This window comes from Bombus flavifrons, chromosome 17 (genome assembly GCF_040668555.2).
Source record: "Bombus flavifrons isolate JBK064 chromosome 17, iyBomFlav1_principal, whole genome shotgun sequence".
Classification (NCBI taxonomy): Eukaryota; Metazoa; Arthropoda; class Insecta; order Hymenoptera; family Apidae; genus Bombus; species Bombus flavifrons.
The window spans coordinates 996,710-1,018,712 of NC_138458.1; the positions used below are offsets into that span (position 1 = coordinate 996,710).

The 22,003-nt window shown below is 34.4% G+C and overlaps 1 protein-coding gene across 3 annotated transcripts in view; it reads right to left on the bottom strand.

Annotated features, from left to right (window-relative positions):
* The window catches only part of LOC138188602 (luciferin 4-monooxygenase), a 79,013-nt gene extending 58,122 nt beyond the window's left edge, over window positions 1-20,891 (bottom strand). Inside the window, exons 1-2 of one of the 3 annotated variants that reach the window (XM_069130546.1) lie at window positions 20,794-20,891; window positions 11,780-12,042 (exon numbers count right to left, since the gene is read on the bottom strand). The gene's annotated coding sequence lies outside the window, so the exon portion shown is untranslated. Of the gene's footprint in view, window positions 1-11,779; window positions 12,043-20,554; window positions 20,570-20,793 lie in introns of those variants that run through there. The other 2 variants (XM_069130547.1, XM_069130549.1) reach the window with 2 other exon arrangements.
* Between the last annotated feature and the right edge of the window lie 1,112 nt (window positions 20,892-22,003).

Genomic DNA, 22,003 nt, shown 5'->3' on the forward strand with positions numbered 1-22,003 from the left:
TTATCCAAAATATATAACATTCGTTCCCTTGATTTAATCCGTTGTTTCGTGTTGTACATAGCGTATATTTCAATTTAAAAATAAGGTACATATACAAAATAATGTGAATAAAAATGACAAAGTAGTACAAGTATCGGAAATTACGATAAGCCTGAATCATCGATATCAAGCTATTTAGTTAATTTAAAAATGGGGATTATATATAATAACATATAGACGGGCTTGGACGTTGTTCTTTATTTTAAATGTTTAAAACGAGCAACGAGAAACTTTAATCTTCGAGCTATCGGCAAAGTCAATTAATCATATCGAAACAAGCTGCGGTTAATCAGACGGAAATAGCAGATCGATTAGAGAACCACATAAACTGTGTATCTATTGTTCATCTTTAAGAGCAATATCGAGAATCTAGGGATCAGCTTTACTTAGCCCTGTTGCAATCTCCAGTGTGTTGTTTCGCGTACCAGCTTTAGTTAAAGCAGATTGAAGGGAAGGGCAAGAGAATGGTCGAGAGTAGGCTGTGTTGACGTTGAAAGATGGTGGTGCTCCTTCTCTCTGGCCGCTACTTTCAGCATGATATAGCACCATCCAAATGCGCTGATAGATCCAATTTACAGAACGCCTTTAACACACCATACCGACTCATACCCAAAACTTCCACCACAAATTCGTTCACAGTGTTAAAGACAATTTTTAACTTTTTAAATCTCCCGCCTGGCTTAACCCTTTGAGCAACAGCGAATGATGTAGCTATTTCTTTGTTTTGTTCAATTCAATCAAGACTACTTCTTCAGGAAGAATTAAATAACATATTTTCCACGAGGTAAAAGAAACACTTTGAACAATTTCTCTGAAACTGTTAGCTAAAATAGTACGAATAATACATCGGTAATTAAAGTTACACATATTGAATGACATTAAGGTATAATAGTTCTTAACCAACAGTGTTACACAAAATGGAACGCGTTAATCAACGACAAATATAACCATAGTACGATACTATGAAAATAATAATAATAATTTCTAACATCAGTCATATTTATTTTAAAACGTTAAATGTTAATATAAATAACTGCAATACGAAAATAAAGTATTACATTGATTAGGACGGTTAAGTGAAACAGCAGACCTGACAACCTCGCTGCCATTCGTGTTTGTTGGTAGAATTTGTTTAATGTAATTTTATTATAATATTAGTAAAAACGAAATGGACATTATGTTCGTTAGAAATGTCGTTGAAAAATTTAGTAAAATTGCTACAGACTGATTATAACGATAACGTTGTCTTGACGGAGATACCATCGTCGTGCTATTTTACCACATTTGCAACAATTTGCTTAGTGTCTACTGACAAATTGCAGAGTATATTGAAGATATACATAAAAAAAAAATTCTTTTTCTCTGCAGCCGACTATAAAAGGTAAGCAGATTACGAAATAAGTTTGAAAACTAATGCAAGTTTAGCATTTTTTCCCCAAAAGTACGATCGAGTTGCTAACCGCACTTTCTTTGGATCTTTGGACCGTAACGATGAGTACAATATAACGGAATTAAAAAGTGTGACAAGGAAGTTGAAACGGAGCGTAGAATAACGCTACGATGCTGGCGACAAATCATTTTCGAACACCCTGTACATAACATCAGCTATGCATATAAGATCCAAGCGATTAATCCGCGTAGAGCAATTAGTAGTGCAGAGGATCCGACAATCGGGCTATAGGTCTCGATTTCAGTCTCTGGAGGGCTGAACCAAACACCTCGTCAGGATGGACGTGCCTGTAGCCCGTGTGAGCCCAGCTGACCCTCGACGATTAATAGTAAACTTAATTATTGGATCTCACGCCACACCAACGCGTCGCACTTCTCCTACGCACTTGTGCTCCGCATCTATCGTCTATGCTCGTATTCCGCATGTGCGTGAAAATACGCACTGCGAGCGTCACTTAAAAGAACCTTGTAAAAATTGAACCAATCGACTTGAGTTTTCTTTACAAGTTGGAAAGATTGGTTTCCTAGATGTTGTATAGAGAGAGTACTGACAAAAATTACAATTGGTCGGAATTGGAAAAAAAATAACAAAGGTTGCTTCTTGAAACTTTTTATCCTGTAAATTAAACTGTGACTAAAGTCTAGAAAATATATTTTCTAGATTTATGGCAGTTATATGCATACTGAAAATTTCCTTTAAATCGGCCGATGCAGAAGCATTCCATACGCATATAACTGACATTTCACAAAACGTATCTCTCAAATTTTCTTCGCGCTTCCGACCAACTGCAATTTCCCAATATTTTTTTTACACGACGTCTAGTAAACTAATCCTTTTAACTGTTAAAAGAACCTCAAGCCGTTTTATTCCAAATTCTATTGTAAGTTCTATTCCAAAGGGTGTTTAATAACTCCTCTAATCGGCCAACGCTTCCAAAAGGCGTCGTTTCACGATAGATATATAGCACAAAATGTCACAGATGCGTTAGGTACCAGCAAAAGTCCACTTAAACGATCGTTTAAGAAGCTGGTGTTGTACATCTGTGTCGATTAATAGTCCCGTGTGAATTTCTCATAATCTTAATAACAGATGGTTGACATTTTTTATTTCACTGGCGTGTGGCGGTTGCAAAGATTTTCACGAGCTGACAATTTTGTACCGCGACCCATAGTTTAGAAGCCTTGCTGTAGATTATTTTTGTCGAGTATTCTACGCTTGTCCGTTGCTAATCCTCTCACAGTGTCTTTTTTAATCCTTCTTTCGTATGTATGTAAAACAAGATATCATCAACGAAGACCAATCTTCCAACTTCAGCGATTGAAATGCGGCGCCAGACGAGCACATTTTCGCCATTCTATTTAAAAACAACTTGCAAATCTTTTTACGTTCAGTTTCGTTTAGTGTTTGGCTTTCGCTATATTTCAATCAGAAATAAATTTGTCTCGTCGTGCAAACGAAAGTTACGTCTTTCTTCCAAGTCTGTTCGAATAATAAAACAATCACTTTTCTAATGTGAAATTTCATTTATTCGCGCACAGATTGTGATTAATTGGTGGATTCTTTAAATATTTATGTACTTCGTATCTTTTTCACTTCCAAGTCATACAACTTTTTCAATACAAGCAACTGCATAGAGCAGCATCCAAGGAATCTACACGCTTTAGATCATTCTCAATATCGTGTTTTTGCTTTTCAATCTTTTATTTTTAATTCTTGCTAATTTTGTCGCATTTACAACTTTTGACCACTTACGAGTTTGTTAGTTATGTCGTAGTCTGTTTCGATGATTAGAAATGCTATTAGTCTCGTAGTAAATTCTTCTAATTACAATTTACTCGATCGAATCAAGGAAAGAATAGGTACGTTGTATATCAACATTAGTGAAATGTAAGTGTTGGAATTTATTGAATCTGCTTATTCAAATCTGATTACGGTGACTGATACAGCAACAGAACCTGATTGTCGACGACCGAAGTAAAACTAAAGGAATTACGGAAGAAGGGTGTTGTTAAAGCAACGGAGTAAAAAGCTTTTATCGGTCAGATGGTTGAATCGACACTAGTAAGATACAGGGTGAGTCGCAAATCGTGTTATAAAACAAAGTCGAAAATATGGGATAAAAAGTCTCTACATGTCGCATTGTCTTCGAGGAAATCGAGTTTGGAAATATGTCAAGCATACTTAGACCTGGCCAAGTATTGACTAGGTATGAATAAGCAACCAACGCGAAGTTATTATACATGTTAAAATATGTAAAAAATGTAAAATAATATTTTTCCGTTTAAGGTCTCATTTCGAAGAAAATAAAGTTGGAACGATCTGTTACGAAAATTACGAAATGGTCTGATACACGCGCATGATATATTTTCAAATTTACTTTTGTCGGAAAAACGAGGCACCCTATGAAAAAATTTTACCACATATTTTTCTGACTTATTTCCACATGTAGTTTGAGCTGCTGCCGATTATTTGCTCTTCTTTGATCCAGCAATCAGTCAAATTTAAATATACATGTCAAATTTTCAAACTCGATTTTCTCGGAAACGAAGTCTCGGATGAAAAAATGTTATAGCATATTTTTCTTATTTTTTCACGTAGAATCACTGCAATTTCCTATATATATTTGAAACAAGGAAAGGTATCCATCGCTGAAAAATACCACGTTCGGATAATAGAAGGTCGGATATTAGGATATTCGAAGAATGGATGTTCGGAGCTTCTACCGTGCTTTTTTTCATAAAACGCTTTATTTGAAAAGTTCTTCGTAAAACTTGAATAGCTATACGATATGTACATGTGCTAGTCGCTAGCTACGAAAAGTTGTGGGTAATTCGAAACGAAGGAATTGGTTTGGGAATATTTGCAGGTTGGTGTTGTTCGTATCGGTTTGAAGGTGACCTATCAGACTGGTTGTAGGAAGCGAAGCCTCGTTTGCCTGAATGAAGCAACATTTTGCATGAAAAGTAGAATGGTATCGAGTGGAATCGTGGACAGACCGGATGAAACGATCGTGGTCGCGTATCGTGAAAGAGCGCGCGTGGGATGTACTTGACGTATTGCTCGAGTGATCGGATATCGATTAGTCTGCCGCACGGCTAGTCCACAACACCCTCCATGAGTCGTAACTTGCACTCGAATGCTATTCCACTAATTACCAAGGCGACAGGGACCACTGTGGTTGGCACTTCTGACGGTGGATCTTGACGGTTCCACGCATATGGGCCGGGGTGAACTGGCCAGATTATCGGCTAGGCGTATGCGGTTAATCACTGACCGATCGTTAAGGTACATTATCCTCCTTCATTATGCAGCGGCATTATCATTATAATCTTCCTGAATTTTCAGTTAATTTTATACTTGCGGTTCAAGCTCGAACCTCCCCTTATCCGCCACTCTCGATTATGCTACGACCAAGCCGAATCGTTTGTCCTTTATAGTTTGCGCATCGTTATCATGGATTATATGAATTATTATCACTTTATAACTAGGTCTCGCGCAAGCTTAAGAGGTTATGCCACCTTGATAGTATCGAAACTAAGGTTACCTCTATAAACTCATTATTACAAAATAATCCATCTACTTGAAATTAGTATTTCATCGTAAATGAAACACGCGATATACTTTGACAAGTTTCTGATTGTAAAAATACTGTTTATTCCCATCGAAATGACAAAAGCTGTCTTTTACGCTATTTAACACGTAAGTAAATATCCTTTGTATAAAAAACATATTTCTTACTCGAACGCTGTAAGTAAAGGTACACAAGGTGTGCATTTATTCTTGCAATCTTTTTAAAATGATTCAGTATAGTTAATATAAACAATCCCGATAAACCTTAACTCTAAGAGGCCAAATTGACAATTCCGCTATTTTTAGATTTTATGTTACAACTCACAAACTGTAAAAGAGTTACTTCTTTTAACGAGGACGATCGTTTGGTGAAAGTCTTACCGTTTGTGTATACAATTAGAGAAAAGTAATAAACAGAAATGCGTAGTAATAAAAATATTCATAATAGATTCTTATAATCAGAATTCAGTCAATAGAATAAACGTTAATAAAGTATGTACACATCTGAAACAGAAAAGGGTATCCGTTACTAAGAAATATTATGTTCGGATAACACAACATTCGCACGTAGGGTATTCGGATAATGGGTGTTCCGATAAGGAGGGCTCTACTGTAAACATTCTCATCATACAGAGACCGCATTTCGTTCTCTGTCTATTTATACTGTTAAGTGTTGCAGCCAGATAGTGATCGCGTACGTAGACTTATTGCTATTCCAAATATGATGCTGACAAGTTGTCAGCAAGACATAAACAGTAGTATTCGTTTTACGTGCATCACACTGTTGTGTTGAGTCTTATTTATAATTACATTTCAGTATTTAGGGCAAATACTTCTATCTTGTCTTTTTTCTATTTGAATGCATCTTTATTATCTTTATTTTCATATTTCAAAATGGTAATCTCATTCTACTATTTATTAGTTACAGTCGGCAAATTTATTGGAAAATGACTGCGTTTAATGCGTCTGCGAGACGAACCAGTTGTTCGAGTGTGTTCAATTGACGCCATAAACTGTGTATACGTATCTATGGTTTAAGAAAGAAATTTTGGTGTGATTTTTGCTTGTGATTTTTGCTTGTGATTATACTTTATTTTTATATTTTTATAAGCAAAATGTTTTCTAAATACGCAAACGCTGTAAACTATGGAATATTTATAAAAAATAAAAGCTATGAAATATATTTCAACCTACTAAATATTTCTGCTATTACAACTAAGAAGATTCTTGAAATATTTATTTCATTTAATCTTTTTTAGTTAAGGCGAACATGCGGTATAGTTGGGTTATTGCTGCTTTGTTAAGATAAATTTACTAGTTTGATTTCGGCATGCACAAGTCGAAGAAATTCGTTGGAAATGAGGAATTGTATTGTTGAACTCCGATAATAAGAATATACATAAGTTGTCTCTTGCGTCACATGTTTAGGCTGCGTTGCACAATTATCTTGTGAGTGCAATGCCACTTCTAATCTTTAACTTTTTCATCCGTTATAATAAAGCCAACTATAACGAAGAAGTGGGAGAACTTAATTCAAAGTTACGAAAGGTCTTGGATTAAAATATCTGCTTTATTCGTTCACGATTTGATAAATCAATTTCACAATGTTTAGATTAACTTTCCGCTTCTACACTTGGTTGGGCTTTGCAGATTTATTGGCTTCTTAGTTCCAGTTTCGCCATTCCTGTATAAAATTGTAATTACGCTCCTGTGTTTCAATTCCTTTCCGTTTCACAGAATTGTTAAACTTCTGATAAACTTTGAGAAACTTGTTCCTAATAGTATATAATAATTCTGTTCCATTGAAAAGTAATAAAGGCTAATCAACAATCGCCGACTTTAATGCACTTGAAATCGATTTCATTCAAGTCAAGGTCCACATTTTGAACAACTTTCTCCTATACATGAAACCTTCGTTTTCGAGATATCCTAACGCTAGCATGACTTAATGTTTATTTCATCCAATCTTCTAAATGTATCGTAAATTCGATTGCTACCATTTATCATTATTTTTATACAGGTCGTTTCCCTTTTGATATCTTCGTTATTTTTGCGGATGAGGAAACATATACGGGGAAAAAGTTATTTAGTTTAGAACGGCGAATATCGTGTTTCGTGTTTCGTGTTTTTTTCCTTCAAAGATATCTTGTTTCCACGTTTCAAGTTCATCGACGGCTTGTTTCATAATAACGGGATATTTCTAGCTGACAAGAAATGAATTTTAAACACGTAAATATGTTGATCTCGAAACAACATTGAGTAGACATTTCATGATAATTGCGAGGGAAATAGGAAATTTCCTTATTTTTGCCTAAAATTGTTATTATTTTACAAGAAATTCCCGATATAACCTCCGTTATTTTCAAGACATTTTCCTATACGACACACGAATGATTGATCATTTCGTTGCACGTTCGATCATAGTTGCAGAAATGATGTAGTCGCTGTGCATCTACAGAATTCTTGACGGCTTCTCCATACATTAGCACCATTTCTATTTTTTCTTATTGACCGTACACGTCGACGTGAATGAAACGAACAAGACGAAAGAGTTTTCCACTGCTTCAATTAACACGTTGACTCAATTGTGATTGCATTTCGATTCGTAGGATATTTATAATCGTTAGAAGTGTCATCAAACAAGGTTGATGATACTTAACAATACGATTTACAGGAATCTCGAAAGCAAGGTCAGTCGAATCCAACATCTCGTGTAAAATAATAAAATCTTGGTCAAAGGTAAGAAAATGTTCAATTTCTTACTTTTTAAATTACCACAAAGTCTCAAGGCAGCATGTTTGAAGTCCATTGTTCATCAACTAAAATAATACGATGATAAAAATATGCAAAGAACTATTTTCTCATACACTTTTTTGTATCTGCACAAGTAACGAAGATACACGTATGCTGATAAACAAAAACTAGGAACTATATGTGATTATAATTAGACTATCTATGGAGGACATGCATACGTATCTATGATACGTTATCTTATCTGAAACCTCTTTTCATTAAAAGCTTTATTTCTGCATTGATCTAAGTGGTTACATTTACGTACCGCATCCTATAGATATAATATATTTGGTATATGTACGTAGCGGCACATGAGTCACAGAACGATTCGAATCGAATTTTGCCTCGGACTATCAACGCGGTTTTCGATGTGCAAGATTTAAAAGTAAACAAACTCTGGACAAAACAATACCGCCGCTACGAGCAACCGTCAACCGGCATCGAATTCAAACTTTCCGCTACTTCCCCGACCACTATAAATAGACGAACCTGCTCTCTAGGAGGATAATTATCCAGTAATATTATAGCGAGTAGACGACTACGACTAATCACAAGTATTCACTTGTCTCGTCATTAAATAAATCAACACGTTTAATATCCAGCACATGTACATACATATGGAGTTCGTATTGATGATTGCGGAAGGGATGCTAGTGTCATGGATGAAGAAATGAAGCAGACAACGAACCTCCGTAGATTAAATTATAAGCAAACGAAAATTACGTCCTGATTATTAAACGGTAAATTATTTAATCGCGCACTTGTACTGGCCGTTGCATGTACTTTTATTGACACGATGAAGTATCAGGTTTTAATGAGCACCGAGCCAACGCTTCGACTTCCTAGACATTTAACTTGCACAATTTCTGGAAATTTTAACTATCGGAAAAACAGTGAAACTTTGTCGCGCTTCCTACCTTCGGTAATAAAAACGAAACTTTACGTTTAGAATTTGCACGGCGTTAACGGAACGTTTGTTCTTGAGTTCTTGTAAAAGTTTTATGCCCATTCCAGTGCAAAGTGTATATTTCCTTCTCCAATAGTTTAAACGGATTCAAACGTAATAAAGTTGTTATCCTAGTTATATGCCGCTATATATTGATTTATTAATTTATTCGCGCATTCAACTTTTAATTATCGAAAAGAAATAAATTTGGTTTGCAAAGGTGTGCCGATCGAGAGAATGGAAATTACCGCGTTCACGTAAATACGTATGCGTTAGAATATGCTGAATGAGAAGAGAAAAAATCGCAGAATCTTAAATGTTACAATAATATATAAGGCGTCTCAGCTAATTTTAATATGTGGGCACAATTCGGAGATTTCAATGTCAACGTCAGCTGTAGTATTTTGTATACAACGCTATATTTTTTGTATCAAAGCATGGGAAGATGTTGAACTCCGAGTAAAACAGTATTGTGCTTCATTAGTCCCAATACGTTAATGTCGCTACTGATTCGTTACTTAGGGAGATTTTCCAAGTGTCGATAACCAATTTTCATGAAATTCATTAGCTTTCGAAGACATTTGTTCCATATTTTATTATATCGGTGATAATTTCAGCCCTGCAAGTATGGCTGAAATTATTTTTAATATCTCGGAAACTCCTTGAAGTACAAACAAATGTTGTATATAAAAATTATTTGTTTTTTTAGTGGCAAATTTAATTAGGTAAATTGTTTTTTAAAATGACTACTTTATATAAGCATTACACCAAAAATTAATATTTTTTGCTTTTTTCTTTGCTTGATAGTAGAGGACATTTCAAGATACAACATTTCACCTATATCGTTGCAAGATATTGTATAAACTTAAGAATTTTCAAATTTGAAAAAGCTTAAAAGAAAGCTAAAGTTTAAGCTCCAAGTTTTGAATTTTCTCCTTGACGAAAGGCCTTTGATCTTATAAGACGGATACACTGTATAGAAATATCTAATCCGAACGATGAAAAGTGTTAATCGCGAGTATTGAAAATTCCTAAAAGGACGAGTATTTTATGAAGTGCTCGGTTTCATAAAGCTACCCAACGTAGCACAACCTCTTAAATCATCCTGTCGACGATGGTAGTAATTATATTTGGATCACTGGCCCGTAACAACGATTTTCCGGCAAGAGGTTTCTAATGAGAGTAGCAAGTAAGTTGGAATTTATATTGCCCAAGTAATCGGAGAAATCTTTGCTTAAATCATTTTCTGGTCAAACACATGAAAGTGTTTGATACCTTATATATCTTACATTTTGACAATTCGAGTAGTATAGTTAAAATTTAAGGTGAGATCAAAGAAATAAATGCAGTAGAATTTAAAAGCTACTATTCAAGTATAATACTTGTATCTGATCCTCGCATTCATCTCTCACTTTTCTGTTTTCACGTGTTCCATCAATGATTACGAGTAGTAGAAATTTATGCCTATTCTTTCTTATTGACATTACTCATCCTTACATTTCTCAAAAGTATCTCGCACATTTATTTATTGCAGATTTTTTGCATAAAATACATCGTCAAGTTAGTGAAATCCAAGTATCGATTATGGAATTTATTTAGTACTTAAATTACAATGTCCGGCAGTTGAAAAAATTTATTTAAACCATTCTAACAGGTTGGGGTTAGGACATAATGTCACTTTCAAGCTTTTAGTTCTTTCTTAGTCTTCTTTCTAATTCATAGTCTTAGTCTCTGTGTGACTTATCTCACTGACTTGCTACAATCTCGTGTCTTCCTGATGGTGAAAATTTAAATACTGGTCTCGATCAGTCGAAAATCACTGATCTCGATCTAAAAACCTAATTTTTAAACGTATCTTCTGCGACATACAGTTTACCCATCGGTACAACTATCCACGACTTATACATACAGAATGCCCCAGCTAAGTTTATCACTTGGAATATCTCGCTTGTCCTTGATAATATTACAGAAATGTTTCAGGAGCAAGACGAATGGTTTCGAGATGGGCATAACTTAACGTGATTAGTTTTTGCGTAAGAAAACGCGTAGAGGACATACAAACGTCTTCGACGTTACTTCAAATGGAATCGTATATTTTTTAATACATCGATCCATTCAACAGGACATTCTGTACAAAAAATGCATTAACTTGTTTACGTCGAGAAACTATTAGTTTAACAGATACGTTAACTTTACTTTGTCAAATTCAACGCATGAAGGACAAAGATAACGTAAACGTAACTATACCGTCTTGCGTATTTTCCTATCTTCCGTACATTAAAGTAATAAATAATGCGATTAAAGTGTTTATTTGTTTCTATAATCCATTTTCCGTAAGCTTCCACTTCAATCATTCAGTTGCGAAATTTTCGGCCCAAGTCATTTTAACACATTGCTTATCGACAGCCTATTAATGGTCTTTAAAACGCCAGCGTTTATCGACCGATAGTTTATAAATCGGCATTTTGTTGACTTCGGTTACGGACCGATAGACTATTAATCCGCTTTTTCTTAAATCTGCCAGAGGCAGTAATAGAAAAATTGTTAAACACATGCTCGCTCGCGTTGCCAGCAATGATGTTGCTCTACTTGTTTCTTCAAAGTTGTTACAATAATTTTGACTCTCCAAAATGAATGCCAACAACGAAAGTGAGGTACTTTTGGGTCATTAGTCAAAGCATTCGTTCAATCGTCAAGTGCTCGTTGGGCATTCGCTTAAATTACCTTTACGATATACTGATTTGGAAAGCTATAACGATACGGATATCCACATGTTCCAAAACGTGGATTTTCGTAGGCCACCCAATTTTTAGCAAAGGTTTCTGCGATGTTTTGAGAAGCGCGAAACGACGAGGTAAAGTTTATAGAACATCGTAATCTACGCCTTAAACGAGTGTCGTTTTACGTACTTCTATATCGAGAGATCGAAGCTGTACGGGAGGAGGGAGAATTGAATCTGATTGATAGCGCAACGAACTTACCTTTTGCCAAAGACAGATGCTCGTTAGCTGGAAATCGGCGTCGTGCAGTACTGTTGCGTCGATGCCTTCGTTGGTTCCTTCTCCTTTTGAAGCAGCGTTGCTGTTATCGGTCGACGTGGAATACGGTTCGAAGGAGCAAAAATTATGTGCGTGTGCGCCCGTTTCTAATATTCACTCAAAGCACTTATCACTTATGCACTTATCACTCGGCAAACGAATATTATATGTATGTGACTTGGTTGATTGTGTTTTGATCTCACCTTCTTTAATGGTAAAAAATACAGATTATTCAAAAGAATGTATTAGCAAAATCGAAAGAAATATGACTCTAAGATGATAGTCTAATTTGTAGCCTAATTTCATCCCTCGAATACAGAAGTTTTACTTGCTATATATCCCAATAGTACACAGTCTATTTAGTCAATGATTGAAATTAATATTTATATTTTTGTCTGAACAAGCCGTATTTAACGAGAGTTCATCGATGCCGATCTTCACTGTTTTATTAGCTAGTATAACTCATCATTCTTTAGTTCTGAACATCAACCACCGACTTTGATCTCTGGTTCATTCGCATGTATTTATCGTGTATGTATCGTGTTTATTTTTATTAATCTTACTTGGGCTGCTTCAAAGAACTGGCGAAAGTAACGGAATTGATATTAATGGGACATTAAAGTATGACATTTATTGTATAATTAAGAATGGATAGTAAATAAAGCACTTGAGAATATTCATGCACGTTTCCCTTCAACTGTCTCCAAATTCGTGGTACAGTCGGGCGGGTGATGACGCTAAATGCAAAATTTAATGCTTAATTTCTGAAAAAAAAGGAGAAAAAGTGAATTTAAAAATCCGTCAGGTACCCGTGTATTAATTGCAAGTTTCGGGACGTGAAACTTCTGTTTTTGCTCGGCTTTGTATTATTAAATCCAAGATGTACTCCATGAGTAGTAATGGCGTAGACGAATTAAAAAGAAACATCGGTTTAGCGTTGGAATATTTACACAACGCGCATAATTTACTACAAGAAACGCATAATAATTTAGTTTAAAGAGCAGACAACATTTCGAACGCTTGTTGCATTAATAAAACGATTCTTAAAAAGTACTAACTTACCCTTATTTATGAAACTATTCCAATGAAATAGAGAATAAAGGAAATTAAGAGAACAGACCTATGTGACGGAAGTCAGGTTATAACGCATATACAGGGTGGTTGGTAACTGGTGATACAAGCGGAAAGGGGATGATTCTACGCGAAAAAAGAAGTCGAAAATATAGAATAAAAATTTTTCGTTTAAGGCTTTGTTTTCGAGAAAGTCGACTTTGAATTTTCGCTCGGTACGCGTGCACTTTATCACGTCTCATTATAACGGATTTCACTGTAGATCGTTGTCTCGATGGAAAAATAAAAAACAAAAAAAATTAAAAAACAATTTTTTATTCTATATTTTCGACTTCTTTTTTAGCGTAGAATCACCTCCTTTCCGCTTGTACCACCAGTTACCAACCACCCTGTATAATAGCAATAATAGAAAGCAAATCATGGCATTGCCTATGTTTAATAATACAAACGTGAACAAAAACAAAAGTTTGATACCTCGGAAGCTGATGAATTTCCAAACTTACCTTTTTCCAAAGCGGAGTTTTAAATGAATAAACGTTATTCTTTTCACTCGGTCGATTGTAGCATGATTTTATTCTATCTTATTCACGATATTAGACGAATTTATGGATTATTTAATGAAAATTCAGCGGTGAATGTCGACTATGAAACGTGATAATATGCAATATGGTGAATACTGTAAATGAAAGAAGAAAGCTAAACATACATAGCTTATTTTCCGAACTAATTTCCTAGCTCGATCTAAGGATTATCGCGAACCGTGTTGAACACGTATGTAGCTACTTTCCTGAGATTAAAATCCATTTGCATCACGAAGCGGGATATTTCGCGAATAATGCCTGGCCTGTATTACGAACTTACATATTACGAATCGCGGAATAATCCGCGGGGACTGACCGATCTCTTAAAACAGAAGCAGTTTCTGAATGGGACGTTTGCTATTGTTAGGCCCGCAGACGACGAGCCTGGAAACCCCCCTTGTTCTCGGGGAAAGCAACGAAAACCTGTCAACAGCTACACTCTAGACACTCTGCAGACATGGCCAGGTATTTTCTAACCGGTGTAACAACGCCCACCGGGGTCTGGTGCAATAAATCAGCTACGAGTCGGACGCGCCGCTTGAAAATGCAGGAAACCTCCAGAGCCCGATCCTCGAGGGTTCTTAGGCGTTGAAGTGTCGCGCCTCGTTTACATTTCCGATGCCTTCCCACGCCGCTGCAATTGCTTGCATTGATGTCTCGATTGTCTAGATTTGGCCAAACTCGTGACACTGTATGAAAAAACAGTTTCTCTTTTCCACACTTCATGACACTTGTCATTTCGGAGACGGCAGAGGAGACTTCCTTTAAAAGAGACGCGCGTTCCAACCGAAAATTTATCGCAAATTTCAAACTCTTACGTAAATCTAATTGTCATCTAAGTCTGACTTTAAATTTCATTTTTGTCAAATTTGAAATGAAGAAATGCAACCTTGGTTTCCTACTCCATATTGCAACAAAAACGGATCTTTGAAATAATTAGGTTCAAAGTTGTGAAGAAACGAGCCCAGGTAGACCACTTTTTACAAAGTTACAGCAGTTCACATACTGACGATTTTCGGGTCACGATTTAATTTTATGACATCGTGTATATGTTAAATGATAAATAGTATAGTATTAAACATATTGGTTTTTAACTTGAAGGCTAAAGCCATGCAGTGGTTATACAGACAGTCGATAGCTTTTTTTTAAATTGCACCAAACGACTTGAGCTTTTTTTAGAAGCTAGAAGGATTAGTTCGTTAAATAATGCGTAAAAGAAATGTTGAGCAAATTGAAACATCTAGGAATGGCGATTACAGTAGTAAAAGTCTTTTTATCCGAGCCTGTAGTGAAAATTTAAAAAGCACGTTTTGTAGATTTATGCCAGTTGTGACAAGTGACAAGCATCGAAAGATGTAGGGATCTTAACTTTAATTTGTTTAAAAATTAATTTTTAAGCATCTTGGATTTATTACCGTTATAGGGTGGGAGACGCGAGAACCATTAGCTCATAGCAACGTTATTCGATGAAATTTTCAGCGTGTATATATTTTGATACAAGTGTTCAACATTTGTTACTTCAATTTCTATTACAAGCCCAAATAAACAAGTTGTGCAAGATGACCTTTACTATTTTATTTTCCATATTTCAAAATTTCTATTAGATATTATCTCGTAAGCTAATCCTTCCAGATTCTCAAAAAGGCTGAGGTCGTTTGGTTCGATTTTAAGAAAGTTATTCTATTCTAAATGGTGTACGAATACTTGTCTAACTATGTATAGGAATAAGTTATTCAGAGTGTTGACTTTCGCAGTATATTTCAGGGTCGTTGAGGTTGGCGAGGTCAGCCCTATTCGAATTTATACTAAATAATTACTGAATTGAGGAATTCATATATATATATATACACACACACACACACACACATATATATATATATATATATATATATATATATATATATATATATATACTGGCGGAAGCAGCAACGGAACAGTTTGCTGTTTCAGGGTTGTTTGAGCGCTCGATAACGAAAACTAAACAGAAAGGGAAGGAAGAAGGCTGTTCGGTGGCGACGTAACGCGAGAAAACTGAAGAAAGCGTCGGGCGACACGACTCACCGGAACGGGAGCGGCTGTGTTTGCAGAGTTAAGTGACACTAATTGAAAGTTCAATGTCGGCATATTGGTTATAGGCATCGAACACACAATGTCGGGTAAACAGGCGCAGGTAATTCAATCTCGGTCCAACGAGGATCTAATTCGTCCGACGCCTGACTACACAGACCAAATCCTACCTTACATTTCCTCGCGTCGTTAATCGCCTGCGATCCAAAATCATTTTTCTTTTCTTCATACAGGACAGTGAGTATAATTTTTACAGTGATTCGTTGCTTTAATTATATTGAAAATGAATATAGCGTACAAGGTGTTTGAAAAAGTCGGGACCAGATTTATACTACGTATTCGTGAACTCAAGTGGGTAACAAGAGTTGACGTTTTCTGACATGTAATTGGAGTAACACGTTTATACGAAGATGTTAATACGTTTTCAAATTTGGCCTCCCCTGTTTTATACAAAATTGAACTTGCATCACTTTCAAAATAATTAATTATGCCATTTTATTTATCAATGAAATTTCAATTGATTAAAAGAAACGAACATTTTAAGATTTCAATTATAAACTGTTTATAAATGAACAGTTCGCGTTAAAGCGTATGTAAATTTGTCGTTTTCCCCATTTTTCTGTATTTGATTCTGTATAACGAGTCTTAAAAACAACTTTCCTCGAAATCTTTGAACATTTATAATTCTTCGATAAAGCATTTTCGGACGTAATATTACACGTACTTCTTTTATCTACTTGACCTCATTAATACATAAGTTTGTCCCGATCTATCCAGACGCGTTGTACATACAATCCTCGTCAAAAAGATAACCCAGGTGTGCTATCTTTAATTTCTCAATGACGCATGTAATGTTTCTCGTCTGTAACGTATAATATCAAAACATTATGAGCTCGGAATATGCGGTTCGTTGAAAATAATTAAGTATATTATGAAGTTTAGTTAGTGTAACAAAGAACTATTCCATACTAAGGTCGATATGATAACACACTCTGCTAATATGTTTAGAAATTGCTCAGTAGTTCATGATCTATCAATGAGTAAAGATTAATGTACAATATTATATAAATTTGTAAGTATGTGGGACGCTGAAAAAGATTAAACGAGTCTGAAAAAAGCTAATTCTTGAACTAAAACAGCAACAGTTATCAGTAGCAAAAATATCGAAAGTAATAAGATGAAGATTATGGCAAAAAGAAAAGTACTGGTCGAGCGTCATCGTTATTCGATCGTAATAAGCGAGCAATTTTGCGTGTAGTTTCCAACTCGCAGTGTAACAACGAAACAGATAATGGAAAAATCTAGTGTTAGCGCCAGTATTTCAAGTGTCCGTTGAGTTCTACTATCCTGCGAAGATATTAAGAGGCTAAAATTGAAAAAGAAACGTTCGTTAACAAAGAAAAACAAAGTAGAACGTTTACGCTTTGTAAAAGAAAGAATGCATTGGAAAAAGAAACGGACAAGGGTACTATTTTCAGATGAAAAAGATTCAACTTGGATGTTCCTGATGGGTTAAAATATTATTTTCATGGCATAAAAATTTTTCGTTTGAGGCTTTGTTTTCGAGAAAATCGTCTTTGAATTTTCGCTCGGTACGCGTGCGGTACGTTATAACGGATCTCACTGTAGATCGTTGTCTCCATGGAAAAATTTGAAAAAAAAAATTAAGAAAAGAAATGTTATTCTATATTTTCGACTTCTTTTTTCGCGTAGAATCACCCCCTTTCCGCTTGTACCACCAGTTACCAACCACCCTGTATATGTTTGATAAGTAATTACTGTTAGTTACAATTTATGTTGATTATTATTTTCTTATTGTACATGTGTTATCATTTCGTTCTTAAAATAATACAATTTTTCTTGTTACACTCTAAACCTCATAAGATTTTTAATTATTTTCAACGAACCGCTAATGTTTTCACGTTAAACGTCACAGACGAAAAACTTTGCACGCGTCATTGAGAAATTAAAGATAGCATACTTGAGTTATTTTTTTGGCGAAGAATGTATAAACGGAATATGTATATCATGTAAATCGAAGGGGAAATGAGATATTTATAAAGAATTATCGCAAGCGTGTACCATATAATAACTTTGCTGTTTGATAGTCGAAACAGCTTAATAGAAGTATAAATTTTTATAAAACTAATATAATTGTACTAAACTAATATAATTGTGCTCTTGGGGATCTTTTCTATTATTTATTATAACTCTCACAAAAACCGCATTACTTATGGGATAACCCTATTTTATTCGCAGGTTTATATTCGCCATTTAAAGAGTCATCGTTTCTCGGAGTTATTAATGGAGAACAGTTAATTAAGATGCTAATTCCATTAAATTACTTCTTAGATACAGCTGTAGGGCAAATTCTCAGTGCTAATCTTAATTTTCATCTATGTGTGGAACAAGTTGTCGTGTACTCTAGCTACATTTCTGAAAACAGGCATATTCAGGAATTTTCTTGTTTCCACGGACACAATAATTTAGCTGCTACATCTTTACGCTTCTTTCTGAGTACTGCTACACCTTCGTACCTTCTTTACATTACTATTTCATTTACACTGCTTAATTTCGCAACAGTTTCAACTACTCTAAAAGTATAAATTAACACGTTTTTTTCATGTATCCTTGCAATAATCGAAGAAAAAATTGATATACAGAATACAAGACAATGTACATACAGGGTGTTTCAGTAAACGTAATACAATCGGCAACAGGGTGATTCTATGTAAAAAAATAAATTGAAACTAGCTAGACTTTGAAACTGTACCAAATATACTTAAACTTGGTTAAATATCAACTAGGTATGAGTAAACAATCATCTGGAGGTTATTAAATAAGTCAAAAATGTAAAATAATCTTTTTTTCCGTTTAAGGCTTCATTTTCAAGCAAATAAATTTCGAATATGTTTAATTAAGAACTGCTCTGATACAATTTCAAATTTATTTCTCTCGAAAGCAAAATATCTCGTAAAAACATTTTATTCTACGTTATTTACTTATTTTCGCGCGTTGTTGAACCTTCTGTCTATTATTTACTCCTGTTCAGTTCGGAATTAGCCACGTTTATATATATACTTGTCAAAGAATAAGAGATGTCAGAGAATAAGGTAAGAAATGGCCATATTTGGACCTCCTTACGAACGAAAAAATATTATTAACATTCACTTGAAATGTGATGGGAAAGTCGAAAACAACGAATGCAAAGATGAGAAGGTGACACCAGTTAAACTTACCCATATTCTACACTTAATTCTCATTTTCTCAAAATTTTGATTCAGCTACGGAATAATGCATTCATCTATAACGAGATAATAATTCTTGAGAAATTCTGCTGATAAATCAATTGAAGTTTGAAATGGAGCAAATCTAAACTACCACCAGATTGTTGCTACGTGAGAACAATAGCCAACAACTGCTCGATTTCAAACTTTAATCGATTTACCAGCGGAATTTATAAATTATTTCGCAAATAGATCAGTATCTGAAGAAAATGAAGATTATCTTTCCTATGTTCACACTCATTTTTTCAATTTTTCCATCACGTTTCGCATAAATATTAATAACATTTTTTCTTTCTTGAGCGGTGCTCTTAAATGTACTATGAGAACTTTTAATTCGCAAGAAAGTCCAACAATGGCCTCTTTTTAACATCCTCCTTTCCAAACTCGATTTTCTCGGAAACGAAGCGTCACATGAAAACTTTTATTCTATTTTCGTCTTATATTTCGTCGTAGAAACCCTCCGTACCCAATTGTACCGCAAGTTACGTATCACCCTATATATGTGAAAAAAACGGCCATTTCTTCTTCAATCATGGCAATTTTTCGTCCTTTCTGACAAACCGCTCATTTACTGCATCAATGACGTAACTGAAAAATCACGATTTTAGAGGAAACGAGTTTGAACTATCATCGTTTAAAGTTCATTTACAAAACAGTTCTAATAGGAAGTTTTTTTCCTTACCAATATAAAAGCGACAAATTTTGAGATCGTTACTATAGCAAATTGGTTAATAGCTTATAGACTAATAATTAGTAAGAGATTATTCTAGATGCGAAAATAAGTGAAAAATGTAACATTATTTTCAAAAGATGGTGTTTGAATGTGTTTAATTCAGAATAACCCTGCTGCTATTTTAAATATCATTCTCGGAAACGAAGCGTTTTGCGCAGAAATTTTGTTTTACACTTTCCATTTTCCATTTCCTGCCCAGATCGGAATTAGCCTACTTCAGATATGTTTGGCAAATTTTCGAACTCGATTTTCACGAAATTTTCTCCATGTTTTAAATAAAAAAAAATTTACTTTATATTTCTGATTTCCATTTTTATGCAGAATCACCCTTTCCTCATTTGTACCATTAATATCGAGATCCCCTATATATATTATATATATATATATATATATATATATATATATATATATATACGGACATTGATTAATGTAAATACTTAAAAGGACAAGAAAAGGTTTAAAAAATTGTAAAAGAATTACAAAAGATGTTTTAAACTTGTTTGGAATTTTAAGGATATCATTATTACGTAATACGTTATAAATATATCGCTACTTGTCCAAACTGTTATTAATAGCTCGTGCATTTATATATTTTAAACATTCTTTGTGTTGGCGTAATTCTTATATTTTAATTTATGCTTTAACATTTCAATATTCGTTGTCAATAATATTATGTTACTGATAATAATACTTTTAACTCAACGTTTTGATATCTTACTGTTCTCAACATCTGTGTTAGATCGACTTAAAAATCAAAGTGTGTATAAGCGAATCGCGAATGATAAGATCCACTTAGCTTGTCCACGTCTCTACGTGTACAGATAAATGTAAATTCATTGTACAAATAATCCACAATTCGTTAAATTCCAATTATTTAAAATTTGTCTTATGCTTTAATTCACCTTTGTTTATAAACATCTATACGCTAAGTAAATTAAAATTGTTGTAATATTATTACGTTAAACGGCAACAAATATACCTGTATCGCTATCAGACCCTGTTGTTATTATTTAATATGTGAATAGTTCGCGAAGCGTGAATAAAGGAAGACATTTTGTTGAATGCAACACATGATTCCGCTATGGCGTAATAATATTCTATCGTTCCTTATTTTGTTACTTTTACAGTCCAAGTTAATCTATTATAAATAAGTAAAGAATTATAATGCACAGAAAGACGATTAGTTGCATTTTATATGCAGTTCAACTCTCGACTTACTTTCCACTTTTCACTTGCTTCACTCTTCACAGACCGGCAAGACGTGCTCGAACGAGTCGACCAACGTTCGTTTACGTAACGACTCGAAATACGTTCATAAACGCATCGCACTTAAAAGTTGCACTGTGCCGACCAATCGGACGACGTGAAATAATTAATCTCAACAGATTCCAATGTTAATACGAGGTTATCCATTTAGAAGAGGAAACAAGATAACAACAATATGTAATATTTCCGTCAATTTTAAGTTTGCACATGGATACGACCTAATATAAATGTAGTTAATAATACTTTAAATGTAATGATAATTACATTTAATTATAACAATTTCATTTAATAATAATAATAACGACAATTTAATAAATGTAATAATAATTTACGAGTATGTTACCCAATCGCAGTTAAACAATCTGCTCATAATCGTACATGTAATATTATGTTAGATACCAATATGATTAACTATTTCACATCGCCTGATTGGTCGGCACAGCGCAGTCATTTGAAAACACGCGTTTAGGGACGTTAACCGTCAAACAAAGGAAAAGAGTTGCGTGTATCTGTCTGTTCATGTGTGCACGAACAGTAGAAAAAGAACGAGACTGAGAGTGAATCGAGAGTTAAATTGTGTATAAAATGTTTCAAACTGTCGTTTTATCTAATATAATTATCTAGTTGTATGTATTAGGCTAAGCTAGCCGTATTTAAGAATAGTTCGTGATAATAGTCAGTGAAGGGATAGTGGAATATTATTGCATCATGGCGTGATTACGTGTTACTGCCAAGAGGATTTTTTGCTTATTATTATTTGAAAACAGATGCACAGATTACAGTTACGTTCGCTATTATTTGTGTCTGAATATTGGTGTATCGAACTGTTTGGGCAGGATACGGATTACAGAAACTGACTTGAAAATCCATTTATTAACAAAGTTTCGATCGATTAAAACAAACCGATATCTTAAGATTTAAATTATTAATTGTTTATAAACGAAAACACGTTGAAGTAAATTTCTCGTTTCTTAAATTAACCAAAAAATGGATTCATCCCATTTTTTTAAATAAATTGTCCATTGACAAGAGCTGTAGGTGATATACACAACAATGGCGACCAATTTCCTTTGGATATATTTCATCTGACTTAGTATTCAAATCATTATATCTAATTTTAGCGAATCACTTTACAATATATTTAACGATGAATGCGTTTGTG